General features: G+C 49.9%; 1 protein-coding gene across 1 annotated transcript in view; it reads left to right on the forward strand.

The window, feature by feature from the left end:
• The window catches only part of LOC144820064 (vomeronasal type-2 receptor 26-like), a 157,911-nt gene that overhangs the window by 14,153 nt on the left and 119,457 nt on the right, over positions 1 to 24,301 (forward strand). The gene's annotated exons all lie outside the window — the stretch shown is intronic.

The raw sequence follows: 24,301 nt of genomic DNA on the forward strand, positions 1-24,301 counted from the left end.
GCAGCGCTGCACCTGTACCAGTTCACCAGCCCCCTCAACACTGCACCTGTACCAGTTCACCAGCCCCCGCAGCGCTGCACCTGTACCAGTTCCCCAGCCCCGCAGCGCTGCACCTGTACCAGTTCACCAGCCCCCGCAGCGCTGCACCTGTACCAGTTCACCAGCCCCGAAGCGCTGCACCTGTACCAGTTCACCAGCCCCCTGAACACTGCACCTGTACCAGTTCACCAGCCCCCGCATCGCTGCACCTGTACCAGTTCACCAGCCCCCGCAGCGCTGCACCTGTACCAGTTCACCAGCCCCCGCAGCGCTGCACCTGTACCAGTTCACCAGCCCCTGCAGCGCTGCACCTGTACCAGTTCACCAGCCCCCTCAACACTGCACCTGTACCAGTTCACCAGCCCCGCAGCGCTGCACCTGTACCAGTTCACCAGCCCCCGCAGCGCTGCACCTGTACCAGTTCACCAGCCCCTGCAGCGCTGCACCTGTACCAGTTCACCAGCCCCCTCAACACTGCACCTGTACCAGTTCACCAGCCCCGCAGCGCTTCACCTGTACCAGTTCACCAGCCCCCGCAGCGCTGCACCTGTACCAGTTCACCAGCCCCCGCAGCGCTGCACCTGTACCAGTTCACCAGCCCCCGCAGAGCTGCACCTGTACCAGTTCACCAGCCCCCTCAACACTGCACCTGTACCAGTTCACCAGCCCCGCAGCGCTGCACCTGTACCAGTTCACCAGCCCCCGCAGCGCTGCACCTGTACCAGTTCACCAGCCCCGCAGCGCTGCACCTGTACCAGTTCACCAGCCCCCGCAGCGCTGCACCTGTACCAGTTCACCAGCCCCCTCAACACTGCACATGTACCAGTTCACCAGCTCCCTCAACACTGCACCTGTACCAGTTCACCAGCCCCGCAGCGCTGCACCTGTACCAGTTCACCAGCCCCCGCAGCGCTGCACCTGTACCAGTTCACCAGCCCCCTCAACACTGCACCTGTACCAGTTCACCAGCTCCCTCAACACTACACCTGTACCAGTTCACCAGCCCCTGCAGCGCTGCACCTGTACCAGTTCACCAGCCCCCGCAGTGCTGCACCTGTACCAGTTCACCAGCTCCCTCAACACTGCACCTGTACCAGTTCACCAGCCCCCGCAGCGCTGCACCTGTACCAGTTCACCAGCCCCCTCAACACTGCACCTGTACCAGTTCACCAGCCCCCGCAGCGCTGCACCTGTACCAGTTCACCAGGCCCTGCAGCGCTGCACCTGTACCAGTTCACCAGCCCCCTCAACACTGCACCTGTACCAGTTCACCAGCCCCTGCAGCGCTGCACCTGTACCAGTTCACCAGCCCCCTCAACACTGCACCTGTACCAGTTCACCAGCCCCCGCAGCGCTGCACCTGTACCAGTTCACCAGCCCCTGCAGCGCTGCACCTGTACCAGTTCACCAGCCCCCGCAGCGCTGCACCTGTACCAGTTCACCAGCCCCCGCAGCGCTGCACCTGTACCAGTTCACCAGCCCCCTCAACACTGCACCTGTACCAGTTCACCAGCCCCCTCAACACTGCACCTGTACCAGTTCACCAGCCCCCTCAACACTGCACCTGTACCAGTTCACCAGCCCCCGCAGCGCTGCACCTGTACCCATTCACCAGCCCCCTCAACACTGCACCTGTACCAGTTCACCAGCCCCTGCAGCGCTGCACCTGTACCCATTCACCAGCCCCCGCAGCGCTGCACCTGTACCAGTTCACCAGCCCCCTCAACACTGCACCTGTACCCATTCACCAGCCCCCTCAACACTGCACCTGTACCAGTTCACCAGCCTCCGCAGCGCTGCACCTGTACCAGTTCACCAGCCCCCGCAGCGCTGCACCTGTACCAGTTCACCAGCCCCCGCAGCGCTGCACCTGTACCAGTTCACCAGCCCCCTCAACACTGCACCTGTACCAGTTCACCAGCCCCCTCAACACTGCACCTGTACCAGTTCACCAGCCCCCTCAACACTGCACCTGTACCAGTTCACCAGCCCCCGCAGCGCTGCACCTGTACCCATTCACCAGCCCCCGCAGCACTGCACCTGTACCAGTTCACCAGCCCCTGCAGCGCTGCACCTGTACCCATTCACCAGCCCCCGCAGCGCTGCACCTGTACCAGTTCACCAGCCCCCTCAACACTGCACCTGTACCCATTCACCAGCCCCCTCAACACTGCACCTGTACCAGTTCACCAGCCTCCGCAGCGCTGCACCTGTACCAGTTCACCAGCCCCCGCACCGCTGCACCTGTACCAGTTCACCAGCCCCGCAGCGCTGCACCTGTACCAGTTCACCAGCCCCCGCAGCGCTGCACCTGTACCCGTTCACCAGCCCCCGCAGCGCTGCACCTGTACCCGTTCACCAGCCCCCGCAGCGCTGCACCTGTACCAGTTCACCAGCCCCCGCAGCGCTGCACCTGTACCCATTCACCAGCCCCCTCAACACTGCACCTGTACCAGTTCACCAGCCCCCTCAACACTGCACCTGTACCAGTTCACCAGCCCCCGCAGCGCTGCACCTGTACCCATTCACCAGCCCCCTCAACACTGCACCTGTACCAGTTCACCAGCCCCCGCAGCGCTGCACCTGTACCAGTTCACCAGCCCCGCAGCGCTGCACCTGTACCAGTTCACCAGCCCCCGCAGCGCTGCACCTGTACCCGTTCACCAGCCCCCGCAGTGCTGCACCTGTACCCGTTCACCAGCCCCCGCAGCGCTGCACCTGTACCAGTTCACCAGCCCCCTCAACACTGCACCTGTACCAGTTCACCAGCCCCCGCAGCGCTGCACCTGTACCCGTTCACCAGCCCCCGCAGCGCTGCACCTGTACCCGTTCACCAGCCCCCGCAGCGCTGCACCTGTACCAGTTCACCAGCCCCCGCAGCGCTGCACCTGTACCAGTTCACCAGCCCCCGCAGCGCTGCACCTGTACCAGTTCACCAGCCCCCGCAGCGCTGCACCTGTACCCGTTCACCAGCCCCCGCAGCGCTGCACCTGTACCAGTTCACCAGCCCCCTCAACACTGCACCTGTACCAGTTCACCAGCCCCCGCAGCGCTGCACCTGTACCCGTTCACCAGCCCCCGCAGCGCTGCACCTGTACCAGTTCACCAGCCCCCGCAGCGCTGCACCTGTACCCGTTCACCAGCCCCCGCAGCGCTGCACCTGTACCAGTTCACCAGCCCCCTCAACACTGCACCTGTACCAGTTCACCAGCCCCCGCAGCGCTGCACCTGTACCCGTTCACCAGCCCCCTCAACACTGCACCTGTACCAGTTCACCAGCCCCCTCAACACTGCACCTGTACCAGTTCACCAGCCCCCGCAGCGGTGCACCTGTACCCGTTCACCAGCCCCCGCAGCGCTGCACCTGTACCCGTTCACCAGCCCCCGCAGCGCTGCACCTGTACCCGTTCACCAGCCCCCGCAGCGCTGCACCTGTACCAGTTCACCAGCCCCCTCAACACTGCACCTGTACCAGTTCACCAGCCCCCGCAGCGCTGCACCTGTACCCGTTCACCAGCCCCCGCAGCGCTGCACCTGTACCCGTTCACCAGCCCCCGCAGCGCTGCACCTGTACCAGTTCACCAGCCCCCGCAGCGCTGCACCTGTACCAGTTCACCAGCCCCCGCAGCGCTGCACCTGTACCAGTTCACCAGCCCCCGCAGCGCTGCACCTGTACCAGTTCACCAGCCCCCGCAGCGCTGCACCTGTACCAGTTCACCAGCCCCCTCAACACTGCACCTGTACCAGTTCACCAGCCCCCGCAGCGCTGCACCTGTACCAGTTCACCAGCCCCCGCAGCGCTGCACCTGTACCAGTTCACCAGCCCCCGCAGCGCTGCACCTGTACCAGTTCACCAGCCCCCGCAGCGCTGCACCTGTACCAGTTCACCAGCCCCCGCAGCGCTGCACCTGTACCAGTTCACCAGCCCCCGCAGCGCTGCACCTGTACCAGTTCACCAGCCCCCTCAACACTGCACCTGTACCAGTTCACCAGCCCCCGCAGCGCTGCACCTGTACCAGTTCACCAGCCCCCTCAACACTGCACCTGTACCAGTTCACCAGCCCCGCAGCGCTGCACCTGTACCAGTTCACCAGCCCCCGCAGCGCTGCACCTGTACCAGTTCACCAGCCCCTGCAGCGCTGCACCTGTACCAGTTCACCAGCCCCCTCAACACTGCACCTGTACCAGTTCACCAGCCCCGCAGCGCTGCACCTGTACCAGTTCACCAGCCCCCGCAGCGCTGCACCTGTACCAGTTCACCAGCCCCCGCAGCGCTGCACCTGTACCAGTTCACCAGCCCCCGCAGACTGCACCTGTACCAGTTCACCAGCCCCTGCAGCGCTGCACCTGTACCAGTTCACCAGCCCCCTCAACACTGCACCTGTACCAGTTCACCAGCCCCGCAGCGCTGCACCTGTACCAGTTCACCAGCCCCCGCAGCGCTGCACCTGTACCAGTTCACCAGCCCCCGCAGCGCTGCACCTGTACCAGTTCACCAGCCCCCGCAGACTGCACCTGTACCAGTTCACCAGCCCCCGCAGCGCTGCACCTGTACCCGTTCACCAGCCCCCGCAGCGCTGCACCTGTACCAGTTCACCAGCCCCGCAGCGCTGCACCTGTACCAGTTCACCAGCCCCTGCAGCACTGCACCTGTACCAGTTCACCAGCCCCCGCAGCGCTGCACCTGTACCAGTTCACCAGCCCCCGCAGACTGCACCTGTACCAGTTCACCAGCCCCCGCAGCGCTGCACCTGTACCAGTTCACCAGCCCCGCAGCGCTGCACCTGTACCAGTTCACCAGCCCCCGCAGCGCTGCACCTGTACTAGTTCACCAGCCCCTGCAGCGCTGCACCTGTACCAGTTCACCAGCCCCCTCAACACTGCACCTGTACCAGTTCACCAGCCCCGCAGCGCTGCACCTGTACCAGTTCACCAGCCCCCGCAGCGCTGCACCTGTACCAGTTCACCAGCCCCCGCAGCGCTGCACCTGTACCAGTTCACCAGCCCCCGCAGACTGCACCTGTACCAGTTCACCAGCCCCTGCAGCGCTGCACCTGTACCAGTTCACCAGCCCCCTCAACACTGCACCTGTACCAGTTCACCAGCCCCGCAGCGCTGCACCTGTACCAGTTCACCAGCCCCCGCAGCGCTGCACCTGTACCAGTTCACCAGCCCCCGCAGCGCTGCACCTGTACCAGTTCACCAGCCCCCGCAGACTGCACCTGTACCAGTTCACCAGCCCCCGCAGCGCTGCACCTGTACCCGTTCACCAGCCCCCGCAGCGCTGCACCTGTACCAGTTCACCAGCCCCGCAGCGCTGCACCTGTACCAGTTCACCAGCCCCTGCAGCACTGCACCTGTACCAGTTCACCAGCCCCCGCAGCGCTGCACCTGTACCAGTTCACCAGCCCCCGCAGACTGCACCTGTACCAGTTCACCAGCCCCCGCAGCGCTGCACCTGTACCAGTTCACCAGCCCCCGCAGCGCTGCACCTGTACCAGTTCACCAGCCCCCGCAGACTGCACCTGTACCAGTTCACCAGCCCCCGCAGCGCTGCACCTGTACCAGTTCACCAGCCCCCGCAGCGCTGCACCTGTACCAGTTCACCAGCCCCCGCAGCGCTGCACCCGTCTCATACATGGAGAGACACCAGAAGCTTTGCGTTTCCCCAACTAGGCACACACGGGTGGCAGTACACATGAACATGAACACAAAATGCTCCTTCCCGCACCTCATCGCCAAGTACATGAGGGAAAGGCAGGGCAAACTTACCAGTACAAAACGGACAGGCAGCAGGAGGACACTCTGCCCCTCACAGGGAATTACCTCAGACTCTCCTCCCTTCCCTCTCCTTGGGTCCCCGGCAGGGCCTGGCTCAAATGTTTGGTCTCGGAAGCCGGTTTGCCGGTCCGGCAGGTTCTTTGACGCAGGACAGATGCGCATTCTGATAGGAGGGCATAGCCGTAGCACTTGGCGCAGATTGCAATCGCGCCTCCTCCGGCTCCGGCTAGGACTGCCTCCACGCCGACAACTCTAGGCCCACTAAATGGGCTCATAAGCGGCTCGACCAGATCCTCTGGTGTGGCCAGATTTATTTCTGGTGCAGTAGATACTTTCTTCTGCAGCAGTGAGGTGTTCTCCTCATGCATATGCACAATGGTAGTTTCCTTGGTTACAGGTGGACTTTTCTGGGGGTCAGTCATGTTTTTTAAACTATCAAGTGCCTTGGAAAATACAACCATGATGTCATTCCCATTACTGCCGTTTAGGTGGATAGTTGATGTAAATCATACTTTTTAATAATTGTATTCCATTCACTAGAATGGTCAACTGTGAACGTGTTCCTTCTATTTTTTTATTGCCTGTATGTGATGAAGGCAAGTCTGTGAATTAGCCAACACTAAAGTAATCTGTATTAAGTGATAATCGATGGGAAGTGAAAAGATGTCACAAAGGGAACAGGGCCCTGCCAAGAAAATGGTTAGTGAGGAAATGCCAGGGTTCTTATTCCTCAGGAGCACTACACTCAAGGTGCCCACCTTCCAGCAGCACCGACTCAGCTAGATCAGAAACAGAGGTTTGGGGGGCAAATGAGGGGAGGATGAAATTGAGGGGGACAACTGTGGGGATGGAGACCTGGAATCAGAGGGTCAGGAAATTGAGACAGAATCTTGTGACATAGAAAATGCAACATTCAATAGATGAATCTATTGTTTTTTACCTATGGATAGCATTAACACGCTTAAAGGTATCAGGAGAAGGTTGTCTGCTATAAGAAAAAAGCTTGAGGTAAATTCAAACTTACCATGCTGCACATGTGAGCTGACAATCTTCTGAAAGACAATAGAATAAACTCTAGGTCAATCACATGAATATTCACAACAAAATCTGAATGAACTTTGCCTGCTATGTGCCTTTTGACAGATCCACAGTTGTGACCCTTAGATGTTTACATGTGCAGAAATGTTTAATTTTCCCACAGGCAAATTCTTGGAGTGAGCAGAAGGTAGGCGTAATGTGAATCAAACATGACAGGAGAGGTAGCTTCTGGAGGAGTGCTGGAAGCAAATCCTCTTACTTTTCACACCAATATGAACAACACAGTGTGCCCCTTGCCCCCTATTTTGAGGAAGTTGATGTAGGGATCACACCTGGATGATTTGTCTCACCATCCAACCAAAAGAATAGCAGATGTCACTTTGGCTGGATGGACTGTAGCCATGATTGAGACTACTGAGTCAGCATTAACATTGTCACAGCCAACAGAACAAGAAGAACAGTTTTGCAGCACAGCAGGGTGTTTCACTTGCTGCATAGTAGGATGCTATGACTGCATATCCATTGCATAGGAATAATAATGATATTTCATAAGGTGTATTGCGTAGGCACTTCTGAAGATCGCCAAACAGTGCAACTTCATGAGCCTGTAGAACAAATATTGACTAACCAAATCATAAAATTGTGGAAGACCATGTAGTATCCATATTGAAAAGTGTAATTATATTAAGAAATACATATCGACTAGCAGACATTATCGTAGAAAAGGTGTTCAGATTAGTAGGTGATCACATAGGGCATAATCTGAGTGAAAACACTATTTCTGCTAAAATATGTATAAAACACCAGGCTTTATAGAATGTATGATTTTTTTTTAGATCCTCCACAATTACAGCTATGATAAATAATCAGATTCTACTGGAGACAGTAGAGTAGTCAATACAGTAATGACCCTTACATTATTAGAAGAACCATCACGAGATCAAATATAATTAACACATGATCACGTGTTCCACAAAAGAATAAGAGGACATCCATCGAAATACATTGGCTTACAATCCTTGAATGTGAATGATGGCGAAACCAAATGCTGGGTGAAACCAAGTGAAAGCATTAAAGTCCATCAAAATAGGATGCATTTATTTGCCAACAGGTTAGCCAATCTAGACTATCTATGAGACAAAGAATGTCGGGGCATATTAGCAAGGAGTAGCGATATTTAGCGCTAAATGCGCTTAGCGCACTTTTTTTTTATCGCTGCCTATCGCCGGATATTATCGCAGCGATGACGTGCTATTAGCAACGTTTATCTCCAATGCGATAAAATATCCAGCGACAGCGGCTCAATGCGGCTCAATGCGAGAATATCGCTGGTCATCCAGCGATATTCTCGCATTAATCCCAACGGGGGCTTAATGTGATAATCCACATTGACTATACAGGTAAATCAACCTTTTAGCAGACGTTAGAAACTAGCGATAATCGCAATCTTTTTGATCGCTTTGCCTGCCTTGCTAACAGGCAATAGCTGTGTTAGTGACTGTTTTCAGTCCCCAACAGTTTAGGTACACCCACTTTGCATGTCATTAGCGATCAATATTGCTGACATGCAAAGCAGGCCCCAAACCTGTAGCTATCGCCTATAAGCTGTCGCTAACTGCTGTTAGCGACAGCTTGCTAATAGGGCGATAGAATTATCGCCGCTTTAGCTGGAAAAAGTCCCGCTAAAGTGGCGATAGTGCCCTTGCTAATATGCCCCGAAGATATTCCCAAATTACTGTAGAAAACATAATGGAAACTGAGAAAATAAGGTGCAACACACATTGACAGATGCTCGCAGTGATTGAAAATCATTACCAGAATTTAATCTGCAAAATATTGGAAATTCAGAGTAAAATTGCCGGGGCACACCAACCTGAGAAGCCATTAATATAAAATAAATAAAAGTACTTAACAACTTCATACATTTTGTTTCATTCTATGAAGTAGTATTGGGGTGGAAAAGCCACACAGGTAATAGAAAGGGACTGGTAAACTAATCAGCCCAACGGACTACAATTATGGAAAAGGTTAAAAATGTAAAGTAAACTAGATGTCAAAGTCAGGGAATCCCTGCCTAAACGCCGCGCTCTGCGCTCTGACCTTCCTAATCTCGGACCCAGCCTTCTCTAAGCCGCCACGCCTCGCCGGACCCGCTCCGCGGGTCCCGCTTCGTGGTTTGTGGCTTCTGTGCATCTCAGGGGCATTTTCTCCAACACCGGCACCGGCAGGGCTGCGAGGGTAGAGCGGAGGACTCCAGTGTCCAGGAGTCTCCGCGCGCCCGTTTCCAGCTGGGCTCCTCTCCCTGCCGGCCACGCCCCCAACACTGCAAGACTTAACGGGCTGAGAAGGGCTTGCCCGGCGGATTCCCTGCCTAAACGCCGCGCTCTGCGCTCTGACCTTCCTAATCTCGGACCCAGCCTTCTCTAAGCCGCCACGCCTCGCCGGACCTGCTCCGCGGGTCCCGCTTCGTGGTTTGTGGCTTCTGTGCATCTCAGGGGCATTTTCTCCAACACCGGCACCGGCAGGGCTGCGAGGGTAGAGCGGAGGACTCCAGTGTCCAGGAGTCTCCGCGCGCCCGTTTCCAGCTGGGCTCCTCTCCCTGCCGGCCACGCCCCCAACACTGCAAGACTTAACGGGCTGAGAAGGGCTTTGCCCGGCGGATTCCCTGCCTAAACGCCGCGCTCTGCGCTCTGACCTTCCTAATCTCGGACCCAGCCTTCTCTAAGCCGCCACGCCTCGCCGGACCCGCTCCCCGGGTCCCGCTTCGTGGTTTGTGGCTTCTGTGCATATCAGGGGCATTTTCTCCAACACCGGCACCGGCAGGGCTGCGAGGGTAGAGCGGAGGACTCCAGTGTCCAGGAGTCTCCGCGCGCCCGTTTCCAGCTGGGCTCCTCTCCCTGCCGGCCACGCCCCCTCGGTGCAACCCTCAAAAGGAGGCACCTGACCCGCTGCGCAGGAGCGCGCGGGAGGGCGCCGGGAGAAGCCCGGGACAAGGGCGGGACCGTCTGTGGCCGTCCGGGGCCGAAGGAGGCCGGGTCGGGGCCTTTCCCTAAAATCTTGTTAAAATCCACGATTCAGGCCATGCCCTCGCCACTCTTGTGTGAAACTCCATCTAGGGAGGGAGCTTCTAGCACTGGGACGTTGGACAATTATTTTAAACCTTCTAAGGGAGAGGTGGCTAATGAGACCTCACTAGAGAAACGCAGGGCGGAGCGTAGGCGCTCGATTGAATCTATGAAAAATAGATCTCTGACAGATATTGTTCCCTACCCAATTTCTCAAGAGGAAGCTATGCTCCTTGATAGCCCAAATCCCCTGACCCTTGAGGACTTTCCTCTTTTATTAAGGGAAATCCCCTGTCTCTCAGGGTTGGCGCCTGGAAAACAACCGGTCCTGGTGGTTGATACCCAATCTGTTACCCCAGTCAACCCTGTAGCCCAATCCTCTCCTCCACAAATGGTTAAGAAGAAGTCAAAACCTATTGTTGCTGTTGAGGTGCATAGGCCTCCGCCCAGCAAACGTAGTAGGAAATCAATCGGGGGTGGGCGGAAACCTAAACTGTCTCATCTCGATTTTGGCAAGAAACATACCAACTCACTCTTGCCAGGGAAGGTGGGCGAGAAAGTCCCCACTGTCCTATTTACAAAGGTTCGAAGCCCTATCTTAGAGGTTACCAACATGAACCTAGAGGCCAATCCTTCAACTAAAATCCCCCCACCCATATCCTTAGAGAGTATTGAAATTCTATTCCGCTCCCTCCTGCAGCCCATTAGTGCTAGCTTAGAAAAAGTGGAGAGTAGGCTCACATCACTAGAAAGATCCCTTACTACTTTGAACACCATAGTAAGTAAGCAAGTGGGATCTCAACTCCCGGCAGGGGACCATTTGGAAGCAGGAGTTCTAAAATTAGCTAATGAAGCCGTACCTCAGCATGCGCCTTCTGCCCCTCCCTTGCAGCCACTTATGGCTATTAAATTCCAGGCACAGCACAATAACCAAGCTAACGGGCTAGCGCAAGTATCAGACTATCCTCCCCAAAGACCACAGATAGAGCATAAGGAAAGAGGCCAGGAAACCGGCAAAGGTACCCCACGTTCTCCGGTTGGGCCCTCCCCAAGACCTAGGAGACCAGATCTCCCGCCTGAAGCCAATAGCCTTACAGTGGTCTTAGCAGGTGCCCCCCACTTACGATCAGGGGAAAAAGAAGATTATTTATCCCTCAAGAAAAAGGTTATCAAATGGCTGAATTGGAACCGACCATTACCACCCTATTTAAATAATGAGATTATCATGGTTAGAAGGGTCCCGTGGCTAGGGAAGACCAGAAAATCAATAATAGGGGACTGCGTCCTGGTAACTTTTAAAGATCAGGGTACAGTGCTGCATATTTGTGAAGGCGTTAATAGATCCTTGGATTCTACCATCCAGACCCTGCCAGTTTCCTTCTTCTTCCCCCCTATTCTCATGCATAGGGTCCCACTGCATGATGATTGGACAAGGGTGGATCACAGACGCAGTCGCAAGGACCACAGACAACACCAGTACTCCCAAGCGCCAGAGACACCGTATTCTCATTTCAATCGTTTCAATTGTTTGAGTGCCCTGGATGGGGTCGATTGACTTGTTGCTCATAAGCCAGATACCTGGGATAATGGGGCCGGTAGACTCCTGGCACCCTCTATTGTAACCACTGGTATAGTTTTTGGCTTGTCGGATGATCAAGGGGCTCCCGAAATTGACATCTGTGGCCCTTGCCATCTACCTGTGGTTAATGAGGACATAGCGGAGGGAAGTGCACGGGACTCTCTGACAATGGTCAACGGCTTGCTCAGCCATTCTGAGCTATCTTCTTTTATCGCTGTCCCTGTCCCGGGCCCCCAGATGGAAGGGGTACCCGGGTCTTATGCCCCCAATCCCCATGGCCTGCCCACTGTGGCGTCTGACCATCTGAAGCTAATTTGTTGGAACATTGCGGGTCTGGCCAACAAACTGGGCGAGCCAGATTGGGAAAATTACATTAAAACGGGGGACATTTGTATGTTCCAGGAAACTTGGGCACGAGAGGACTATGGACACCAAGGCTTTGCATCATTTTCCATTCCAGCACGGTGGGAAGGCAAAGGTCGTCCATCTGGTGGGCTTACGACCTGGGTAGCTTCTCATTTGGGCTGTGTGGCCACCCGTCGACCGCTCAATTCCGAAGACATACTTGTGGTCTCCCTACTCTGGCCAAACAATGTTAATCTTGTGCTGGTTAACCTCTATTCCAGGCCGATGGGAAGGGCAAAGGAATCACCAACCATTGATGAACTTTCGAGCCTTTTATCTGAACTGTCGAATGATTCATACTATGTGGTGGGTGGGGACTTTAATTCTCATTTTGAGCCATTACCCGGCCTTTTGGAAGGGCTTTCAGTGGAAGAAGATGCAAGGTGGGCAGTTCCCGCGGTGGAAGCATCGCCTGCGAAAGCTTGGACCCCACTAGCATTACAAATTACTGCTCTTACCCTAAGGTTCGGAATTAGAGCCTGTAATGGGCGGATGAAATCCGACATTCCAAGTAAAACCACCTATAATAGACGGGGGAGAGAGTCTCGTCTGGACTATGTCATGGTCCAATTAACGAGGTGGGCTACAATCCGGGACTTTAGGGTGATGGAAAGGAGTGAGAGTGATCACAATGCCCTGGAGCTTGACCTGGTGCACCCAGGCCCCATAGTTTTGGGGCCTATAGTGGAAGGGAATAAACCCGCGCTCCTCCTGGATAACAGCAGGAGAAGAATTAGGTGGGAAAACATGGTCGCAACCAAGGACAAACTTCCTCTACTATATGCTGAGATTGTCCCCATTTTGGAAGCCGTGGGGAGTGTTGACATGAAGGAAAATAATATAGACTCCCAGACCAGAGTATTCAATGCCCATGAGGATCTCACAAAAATTGCGGCATTACATTTCACTAGTAGCTCAAGTAAGACCAGAGAGAGGCCCCGAGGCAAAGCATTGGGGTACAATCAAGCATGCAGACGGGCTAAATCAGAACTTCTCAAAGTAGTAAAGGAGGGGGTAGGAGGAGAACGCCTGAAACATAGCAGGCAAGCCTATAAAAGGCTCCTTGATCAGGTTAAATTAGAATGGGAAGAAAATCAGTGGGAAGAACTCACAAAGGCTTTAGCACTCCAAAACCAACGGTTGTTTTGGAGGATAGTGAATGGGGGGTCAGGGAATCTACAATCGGCACTGGAGCCAAATATAGCACCTGGGGTTTGGAAGGCTCATTTCCAGTCGCTCTATAGCTCTGAGCCAGGAGAACTCCCTGAATCTATCGAGGTGGAGGGGTCGGGCCACCAAGGGGAGGCAATTACGCTGGGTGAGGTCACTGCTGCCATCTCAGGCCTGGCTTCTGCAAAGGCGCCGGGACTGGATAGCTTACCGGGGGACCTGTTTAAACAGGAGCCCACTGTCTGGGCACCCTATCTCGCGGCCCTTTTTAACAGTGTTCTCGGTGGGATGGAAATCCCTGGTACTTGGCTGGGGGCAGAGGTGGTCCCTATCTTTAAAAAGGGCTCCCCTCTTCTCCCAGCCAACTACAGGCCAATCAGCCTGATTGATGTACCGCAGAAACTGTTCGGCAGGGTCTTGCTGAATAGGCTTCAGGACTGGATAGAGGAGGTGGATGCCCTTAGTCCCTATCAGGCGGGGTTTAGGAAGGGGGTATCCACAGTGGACCAGGTTTTTAGACTAAATCTGATATACTGGAAGACAGCAAAGTTCGACGGCGGCAGTTTGTACACAATTTTTGTGGACTTACGGGCCGCTTTCGACCTGGTCCCCAGGGGGAAACTCTGGAGCGTCCTGGCAGAGATGGGCGTCCCCCCAGACATCCTGTCAATCTTACAGAGGCTCCATCATGGTAATTATGCCCGAGTGAGGTGCGGGAGGTCGGGGGAGCTCACTGATAGGTTCCCCGTTGACCGAGGGGTAAGACAGGGCTGTGTGCTGGCGCCGACCCTGTTTTGCCTTTTTGTCAACGGGGTAATCGCCCATCTCAATGCCACTGATCATACCGACGCCCCTAAACTAAATGGCCGCAGGGTGCCCGCAATTATGTTTGCGGATGACACCCTGCTGCTTTCAAAAACCCCTATGGGTATTCAAAGGATACTTGACTCCTTTACTGCATTCTGCCTGGATAGAGGGTTAGAAATTAACGCCACTAAAACCAAATTTATGGTTTTAAACCCGAGCCACAAATTGCGCCAGAATCCGCAACTGGGAACCGCGCGGCTCAAGAGAGTGGCCACCTTCGAATATCTGGGTGTGACCCTCAATGAAACTATGACCTGGGGATCCCACCAGAGCAGGGCAAATCTTAAACTCGTGCAAACTACTGGGGGCATTGCACGAATAATGACTGGCTCGACGTACCGGCCATTGGGCTCCTTAATTCAGATATATAAGGCCCAGGCGAGGGGAGCAATCATGTATGGGGCTGAACTGTGGGGGCACATGCCTTGTCATAGCCTCTCTATAACAGAAAACAAGTTCATAAGAAGGGTGGCTGCTCTCCCCCCGAGCACACCGCTTCTCCCATTGAGGCTTGATTTAGGATTACGACCACTAGCTGATGAGATAGGCCTGAGACCCATAGCCTTTTGGCGCAGGCTATGGAGTAGTAACGATCTCACGGTTTACAGGGCAGAATTGGTCGAACTATTGAAACACCCCAAGGTGCTTAGTGTCCCTTGGGTTAAAAACATTCAAGCCACCTGCATGGATTTGGGGCTCCCTGATCTATGGACAGACCCGGCCACGGCAGCACCCAATATCTCCAAGAAGTCTCTGTCGAATTTATACCATGAACGCAAATTGGCAGGGGCCATAGCTGCCCAGCCAGATGGGTCCTTATCAGCCGTGTTCTTGCAAAGCAAGGACACCTATAGGCCTGAAAAGGCCCTGGACCCTATTTATCCCTTACTTGCAAGAAAATTGTATCTCCAGTGGCGGTATGGCACATTACCCCTCCGGTCTTTTACTAGTCGGTGGTCGTCGGCTGCCCCTGCAAAGCATTGCCCTGTGTGCGAGGATAGGGAGGAAAACGACCTGCATGTGGTCTTTTTTTGCCCAGCCTATAGGGCAGCTAGAAAGTATTGGCTGCTTCCGTTGATAAGGAATATGGGTGGCAGGGAATATGCACCAATGTACAGGATTTTAAAAACTGATGTTACTGGCCCAACTGTTTTCGCACTTTCTAAGTTTTTTACCAACGTGTGGTACACACGAAACCGCTTTTTTAAAAATGTTGGGTAGTGTCTGATCATTTTTTAAATTCATTATAAAGTTGTTTAACCCTGTACTGATGTTCTTTATATTTATCCAATATTTTACCTGTAATGATATTTGAATATGTGTTTTTTCCTTTCTTGTACTGTGTATCTTTTATGACCAAATGGTCAAAATAAAGATTGGAAATGAAATGAGATGTCAAAGTACAGATAAAGTACATCTCTTCACTAATGCTTCCATATGTCCCGCTTCCAGTATTGCTTAGTTATACAATGAGGCACGCCGAGGTTCCATCATCCATCAAAGGAAAGCACAAGCACTGTCCAGAGCATAGATAATGTCTGTATCCAACTGAGAAGAGCATGACGTATAACAGGCGTCACCCAAAAGAGCAATTACATTTACCAGATGCAATCCATGCACTGGTGGGGAGCAGCAATGCACGAATAAAATTAAAATGACTAATAAAAATCCTGTAAAATAATAACTGAAAAAGAAAATTAAACATGTGTGTACAAATATTAAAGAAAGGAAAAGGAAAAAAGACTCATGAGTAGTCAATTACAAGTATGAACAAATATGGATAGAGGAGCAAAATTAAATATATAAGCAATTATTTTGACTAAAACAGTACATATAACAGTACAGATGAGTAGGTGAGCAAGAAAGGTACCAGACTAAATTGGATCACAACCCTGGTCTCCGTACTCAGGCAGTACAGTATCTGGCCTGTGAGAGGCTGACCCTCTCACCAAGTTCATTTGGTGACTGTACCAATGAATTCCATCCAATGTTGGTTATCTTGTGGCCTGGTGATATATAATGTCAGACTAAAGGCATGGTAGCTGTATTGATCCTGCTTCTGTGCTACATGATCTGACATTTTCCTCTTTGTGCATTCATTGCCATTGGCTGCAAGCATCATGGCTTTCCAGAAGAACTCAATATTCAAGTCTATAAATTACTTGGTCCCCGGGCTCTCAGGATTGGCTTAATTGACATTTACAATGGAGTAGCACTGCCAAAGCCACTGTCAAATCCATGTCAGATTGAGAATATATCAGATTGCCTTGTTTGGCCCACTGTATAAACTAATCCCGATACTGCCGAACTCCATCAAAAAATAAAGCAGCAGGCAAAATATACTGCTCACTTGTTGGAAGATTAACATATGTTATGTTATTTTAATTTATAACGCGCATGGATACTCACGAGTGTCCTGGCGTGAAGTCTACAAGAAGGGTGGGAGTGTATGTTTAAACGAACAGATGTGTTTTCAAGTTTTTCTTGAATACTGCTGGGTATTGAGTGTTACGGAGGGCGAGGGGCAGCGCATTCCAGGCAACAGCAACCTTCCTTGCCAAAAGACTTCCACCTAGCCTCTGATATTTGAATCAGGGAACCTGAGGAAGGTGGAGGGATGAAGAGTGCAACTGTCTAGCTGGTACATAAAAAGAGAACCATTTTTGAAGGTTGGATGGGCCAAGGCCAAGCAGAGCTCGGTGGGCCAAAACCAGTGCTTTAAACTTCACCCGTTCCACCACAGACAGCCAATGCAGAACACGCAGGTGGTGTTGTACGCTGTTCCTGGCAGAAATGCCCAGAAGAAGTCTGGCTGGTGTATTTTGGACCACCTGGAGCTTTTTCAACAAGTAACCTGGGATACCCATATAAAGAGCATTAAGCGGACAGAAACAGGAGTAAACCCGTTAACCCAGCTGAGACCGGGTAAGTGTTACAGCAAAAAGACAATGTCTCAACTGGTATATCAAGCAGGGAACTGTTAGAAACATGTATTAATCACATTGCACAGGAAAGGGACGAGGGAGACCAATTAGGGGTTGAAGGGTTGGTATTTGCATATAGAGGCACAAAATACAATGAAATTGCAGTAACCATAACAACCAGATGTGCACTGGGAGTGTTGTGGTGAGTAAACGGCGCAGTGACACATGTGATTAAGAAACAATGTGGAGCGGCAAAAAAAAAAAATTATAATCAGTCGGGTTCAAACAAAAGTATTTACAATCACAAAGATAGTTTCATTATTTGCAAATGACCATTTGGTTGGCGCAAATGGCATTGTAGAGTCAACAGTGTTTCGACCTCTTTAGCTTGAGGTCATCATCAGGTCGATGGTTACACAATTCAAAAAATGCTCTATAGGATCAGGAGGGATGGGAGGGAAATTCAATTGGACTGAAACCCAGAGAAAGCGAATAAAACAGGGGAAAAGGAGCTGGAAGGGTGGGGAGGAAACACCTGGTGGTACTTGGAGGGGAGAATGAAGGTGCATCTGGAGGCGCGGAGTTATGTCAGTGGAAGCAGCGTTCAATGGCTGAGACGCGGTCTGGGCAAGGAAGGAAGGGCACAAGAATGGCAATAACTACAAGAACAATGGCCGAAATTAGAGGAGGCCAGTGTAGAGCGGCGTTGTGATCTTACCAATTGTGGAAGGTCCTAAGTCGGGGATAGGAGCATGTGGATGGCTGGGCAGCGCTCTGAAAGGAAGCGAGATGGGATAAAATTAGTGCACAGGTGACAGTTTCTCTCGCTGTCTGGGGAAGGAGAGGACAAACGTCCTCAGAGTCTTGAGAAGATCAAAATAGATGCCGGCCAACTTCTTGATATGGTTTGAGAACGAAAGGCTCTCATCAAACCACACCCCCAAGTTCTTGGCTGGAATCCCAGCAGCTTCCCATATACTTGAGCCATTTCTGTAAAGCCAGCAAGAGCTTGACAATCATTGTGCAAGTTAAGAAAGTCCAATGGAAAAGTCTTTATTGAGCATATGTTTATCCACTGCATCTCTACCTCATACATGCTGCGATGCCTGGGCCAGGGACAGACTAATTTGCATATAGCCAGGTTCTGAACTGGGATGGTGCAGTGAGCTAAAAAACGGTGATGGATCAAGCCATGATCAGTTGACTGGGTAGGAGTGTTCTGATTAACTCAGATACTCTGTCCATCACCACCCCCTTTTTGAAATATTTTGGCCACCACAAGTGTGGAAGGGTTTGCTCAGACATGAGTCCCTTGCTCACTGCACCATTAGGATTCAAGCAAGCCGGGCCGAAGACGGCTGTAATGCCAGAAACCGGTCCCCGGAAGCTTGTTTCCTTTCCAGTGAAGAATTGGCTTGGTAGTTTGGTCTGCCCTGTTCCCATGATGCACTGGGCCAGGGACAGACTAATTTGCATATAGCCAGGTTCTGAACTGGGATGGTGCAGTGTGCTAAAAAAACGGTGATGGATCAAGCCCTGATCTGTTGACTGGGTAGGAGTGTTCTGATTAACTCAGATACTCTGTCCATCACCACCCCCTTTTTGAAATATTTTGGCCACCACAAGTGTGGAAGGGTATGCTCAGACATAAGTCCCTTGCTCACTGCACCATTAGGATTCAAGCAAGCCGGGCCGAAGACAGCTGTAATGCCAGAAACCGGTCCCCGGAAGCTTGTTTCCTTTCCAGTGAAGAATTGGCTTGGTAGTTTGGTCTGCCCTGTTCCCATGATGCACTGGGCCAGGGACAGACTAATTTGCATATAGCCAGGTTCTGAACTGGGATGGTGCAGTGAGCTAAAAAACGGTGATGGATCAAGCCCTGATCTGTTGACTGGGTAGGAGTGTTCTGATTATCTCAGATACTCTGTCCATCACCACCCCTTTTTTGAAATATTGCGATGCCTTTATCAGCAGTGCAAGGCTTTACATAATCTGGGAATGCTCCAACAATGTATATTGCCACCCCACCTGCTTTTAGACCCAACCCCTCCCATGATTCCTTTTAAAGAAGCTTAACTTTCAAAAGCATCTGCCGTCTTAGGAAATGTCTGTCCATTAACCAGTAACATATGTAGATTATGTCCATGTGTCCCCAGGGAAATTAAATTTTTCCTATTTATGCTGTTTTCCTTTAGTAATCTATATTTATCTTTGAGCTTCTGTGCTGCTGAACACTATTGTTGCCTTCCTATTCTGCTCATCACTCACAATGAAGGCAGCCAGTGCCTGAAGTAGGCTGAAATGTTGGCCCATGTGCACACTGTGATCGGCAGAAGTAAAATGAGAATGAAATTGACAGACCAAGAGATGAAGAGCATTGACTGAAAGCCCCTCTGTGTGCATATCTGACTACATCTTATTAAGATTTTTTGGAACTCTAGCCAAACAGCACAAGCTGTATGAAGTCCAGGTATTAAAGGGAAGGGTTAGAAAATACAGACATTTTAATGTAGAAGGGAAAAGAGGATAGCAGTGGCAGAAAATTAAGTGTTAACCCCTTGTGCGCTGCGCACATTCCCCCATGGAGCGGGCGAATTAATGAGTGGGCGGCGTTTAGACGGCCCCCGGCTGTAATCAGTGGGCGGGGTTCGAACGGTCCTTGGCCATCCTCCGCACACACCCACCGTGACGTTGGAAAGCATTCTAAGTAAACTACACATTTGAACGAGTTAAGAGGAAGCTTAATAGTTAAACATATTTATCTGGTTTAGTCACAGGTAATTATCATCAGTGCACACCCTCATTCTTCTGTATCCAACTATTAATGGGTTGATTTATCCTACTGCAACAATTACTGTTTCTCCTCTATCTCCATTCCAAATCTTTAACTCAGAATCTAGGGGAGGTAATTGAGAACTAAAGCAGAAAAAGCATTCCCATTTCAATGGGCAAAGAAGTCTAAGATCAGGCGGCCTAACTATGTCGTCTATTTGCTCATTCCAATATCTGCAAAGCAATCCAGGTGTCTTTCAATCGGTTCCACAACTATCTCTGGACATTGGACAACTGCTCTTTTGAACACCTGGTGTACTTGCTCAGACTAGTTCCCTATAACGTCCACCTTCCACTAATTTTCCATTCTCTGGCTACCATAGTTCCTCTCAGAACTGCCAGCTGAGTGCCGACCGGGCAGACAGCCTCTCCCGGTCCTCTCTACCCTGTCTTTACACCCATCTCTAATAATGGTGGTAGTCCAATTATTCCAAGACCACATTAGTTCAACACATCATGTCCAAAATCTTGAAAGATTAAATGTTCTTGTTACCAAGTTGTGGCTTCTCAAATGCTGCTTTAGGCTTTTTTTCCAAGGCACACTAAATGTGTCTTATAAATCAGAATCAGAGAACTCCAAGGCACATTTAACTTCCCTGTAAGACCATAGTATATGGTGCAGAAATACACCCATAAGAACAATCACACAGAAGGGGGACCCTGAACTGATACTTAGGCAGAGGAACAGGGGAAAACTACAAATATCAAAGGAACAAAACCCACTGCCAGCAATTGCTATATAGATAGGCTATTCGTCATTGATCATGCTAGGGGATTATTGTATTTGATTGGGCAATGTGTTGTGTGAGTGAGCTAGTAGGATTCTGCTGTGAGTATGTGTGGGGTAATTGTGTGATTGTTGCGCCTGGGTACCACCAATATATATATAATCATTTGTGAATATGGTTTTGTATTTCTTATATGTTTCTTAAATGTATTGTTGATATTTTTACATGAAAAAGGTTAAATACATTTGAAATACATGCCCTACTATCATGGCCTTATTTTCATTAGCTGTTTAGTGGCTTCTTGTCTTCCCCTTATGCACACCGTTTCTTTGTCCCCTTGGGATAGGAATTTGTAGTTGCTCTGTCCCTTATCCTTGATGAATAACGTATCTATATTTAATTTGCAGGCAGTGGGTTTTGTTCCTTTGATATTTGCCGAAATACACCCATGACATGAAAAGTTAAATCATTAGAAAAAACACGGGTCCTGAGCAATTTAAGAGATTTAAACAATTCTGATATAGAACACAATAGGTGCTATATAGTTCTCCTGTCCAGCCGGACTAGGAATTTATTTTAATACGAATGACATCATAGAATTTGATAAAAGGACAACAGTCAATAATAGCAGGGCACAGTCCTGTACCGTACTGATTGAAAGGAAAAGGTGATAAAAGGAAAGTATAGACAAGGAATTTTTCAGGCAAAGGAAAGTGAGCAGCCTGGACAATTTTCAGATCAGTTTAGGTAGTGTTCTCCAGAGTGAAACATACATAAAATTACACAATGGTTACATGTATGTCCACTATAAGAACCTCGACTTTCTTATAGTGGACATACATGTAACCATTGTGTAATTTTATGTATGTTTTACTCTTAGTATCACTTGGTGTGACAAGGAACCAGTATAGAAAACAGTACTGCCTATGTGATATAAGGTGTTTATTAATGATGGGAGAGAGAGTTGATTCTAATAGACAGGGGGATGCTTGATGATTCTGTGACTAAAAAAGAATGGTAACACTATGTTTTCAAATTTGTTTAGAATCAGTCCTGAAGAAGGTCTACTACCAGAATACCGAAACGCCGCGTCGACTTTTTTGATTCTTTTGTGGTTTTAATGTGACATGAAAAACTTTTTATAAACTGTATGACATGTTTTTAATTATTGTAATAATGTGAATTTGTTTTTGTATCGCAATAAATTGTAACAGAGTTTTAAGCAACGTAAAGTGTGGGAATCATCTATCTCTCTTTTTTATCGATTGTGTACTATGATTGATGTTTGCATTTTGGTCTCCCCTGAGTATAAGTACTAGTATAAACACCCTGCAGCTTAAATGGAAATTTGAGAAACATACCTCCTTAACCTTGTACCTTTGCCTTTCCTGCCCAACTGTTGGCATGCAGTCCGTCATAACAAGAGATTTTTCCAAGGAAATTCACATTGAATTTGGACATTTGTTTATAGTCCATCTTTCGTGGGACATTCCTTTTTGACTTGTTTGTTGCAGAAAGTAGCATGCATATAAAGAGTAAAAAAACTAAGAGAAATTAAAATATATCTCCTTGTTGCCCCATGCCAAACCTTCCCTGGTGAGGCTTATCATTCTTACACATTTCCAGATCTATAATTACTCCTAAAGCAGTAAATGTTGCAAAATACATGTGTGTTTCATAGGAACAACCACAGCAACACCCATGACACGCCCTTAACACGTTTAAAGGTGCCATATTCACAAGGACATGAAAAGCCATGCAAGTTGTCTTTACATGTCCTAGTAAGTTTGAGGCCAGCAGGTCACTCTGCCGGGGCATCACAAAAATCGAATCACCTGCAGAGCAAGAGGCTTGTAACTAAGCTCAATAGAATTCAACACTTACTGTTCAAGTGCCTGTGGTGTCAGCTCCCCTTAGTCCAATGTTTTACAATGATGGATATTGCAGATGTACAATTCGAGTAATGTGCTAAAAGTGCACATTCAGAAGTGACATTTGATCACTACATACATACAAAATTTGAATCATTTCCTCTAATCCCATGTGCACCTTGGTCCATTCTCTCCACATAGTATTCACCTTCTAGGTTTTGGCATTGCTCATTGTCCACGTTCAAATAATCTGATCTGCCTCAGAATGAATAATTGATTTCCACTTGGGCTCGTCCAGTCGGATGATCCACCCCCAGCCGTTCCATCTGCCCTTCTTACCTCCTTTAATCAACTTAGGTTTTCCCTCCATTCATCCAATTTTACTTTGCCTACGTTCATTCCCTTGCCCTTCCACTCATCACTCCATCTGATTTGGTTTGTCATCACAATAAATTATAATTGCAACAAGATGTGTGTAACCCAATCCAATTGTTGAAGTTGACTTCCTACATCCCTCACACTCGTATCATCCAACCATGATCTATGATGCATTCTCACTCACGGTCCATCCAGTTTCAATGACCTTACCTTTCACAATTATTTTCAGTCTGTACTCATTCTGTCCTGCTGTTGCCATGGCTTTGTAACTAATAAAATGTTATCCATCAAGTGTTCATAATTCCTGTTTTGTTGGTAACAGTTCCTAAATCCTCTGATTCACAATTGTAGCATAATATAACATGTTGCTACTGTTGTTAAGTTTCTCCTTTGTCCATACAATGCCAGTCCTGCCACAGATGACTTCCAATAATGGGATGTCAAATGCATCTGTCACAGTCTCCCATACTCAATCATGTCATAACCTATGCCTTGATGTTGGTCATGGTGACATTCAACAAGACATTGTGGGCCAGAGAAACCAGTCTCATGGGATGAGGGATAGTCATCTAGCATGCCGCCATGGTGAAGGACATGGCTGTTGTCCCACTACCTGGTCATGTGCAAAAGTAATGCTGAGCATTCCAAATAACAATAATTATTCATGAAAGGCAATCCACTATCAAGGACATGACACACTCTACAAACGGCAACATTGGCTTCTATGGACAGTTTGTCATCCCGCAACATACCCTTCAAATGTAGTGCATCCATTTTACTGGATTCAATTGGTGGGCCACCCTCCAGGATCCCAACTGAGGATACAGAAGCATAGGGCTCATCCTCATGTACACCATGATTAGTGCATTTAAATTGTATCACATAATGTAGAATGGAGTAACCCAGCTCACATTGCTAGATTTGTGACATATTTATCATATCCCCTAATGTCAACTCCACAATATAAGATAACACATCCACAATGTGCCAATGATGTCAGTTCAGTCATGCAAATTCATAATCCAGTAATTATGTCAGAGCATGAACAACATGGATGTTATGTATTTCAAACAAAAGCACATAACTACACTTTGCTCTGCATTCAGGTTAACTCAGCCCTCTACACAATCAGCAATATACAATGGCCCACCATATATCATAATTAAACACTTGCACATCCAGATATTGTCCTATACATTTATGTAAGCACAAATCATATTGAACAGCTACAAATAGGCAATTAGAAATCAAGTTATCCCAGTTGTGAACTCAGTGGCCCAGAAGGTGTCCCCATGGGCAAGAGGAGAGATGACATAACACACTTATCTCAGAAAACAAATGAATCACAGACACCTGTACTGCACTGGTCATGCTAGACACTACTGCTTAACATAACTACTAACTAATGACATACAGCAGACAATGTAAAGCAATAGAAAATATTGTGAGAAACTTCAGCACCCTAACTCTCATCCAAGGGACCAGACTGTGCAGCAAGTACACATCACATTGCATACACACAACACATCTCATCCATTCCCAACTAAGAACAACGTCTACAAGGGCATTTTGTGTGTGTCACAGGGGTAAACAGAACTGCACGTGCCAGCTCAAACACACAATG

The sequence above is a fragment of the Lissotriton helveticus genome, chromosome 2_1 (assembly GCF_964261635.1).
Source record: "Lissotriton helveticus chromosome 2_1, aLisHel1.1, whole genome shotgun sequence".
Lineage (NCBI taxonomy): Eukaryota > Metazoa > Chordata > Amphibia > Caudata > Salamandridae > Lissotriton > Lissotriton helveticus.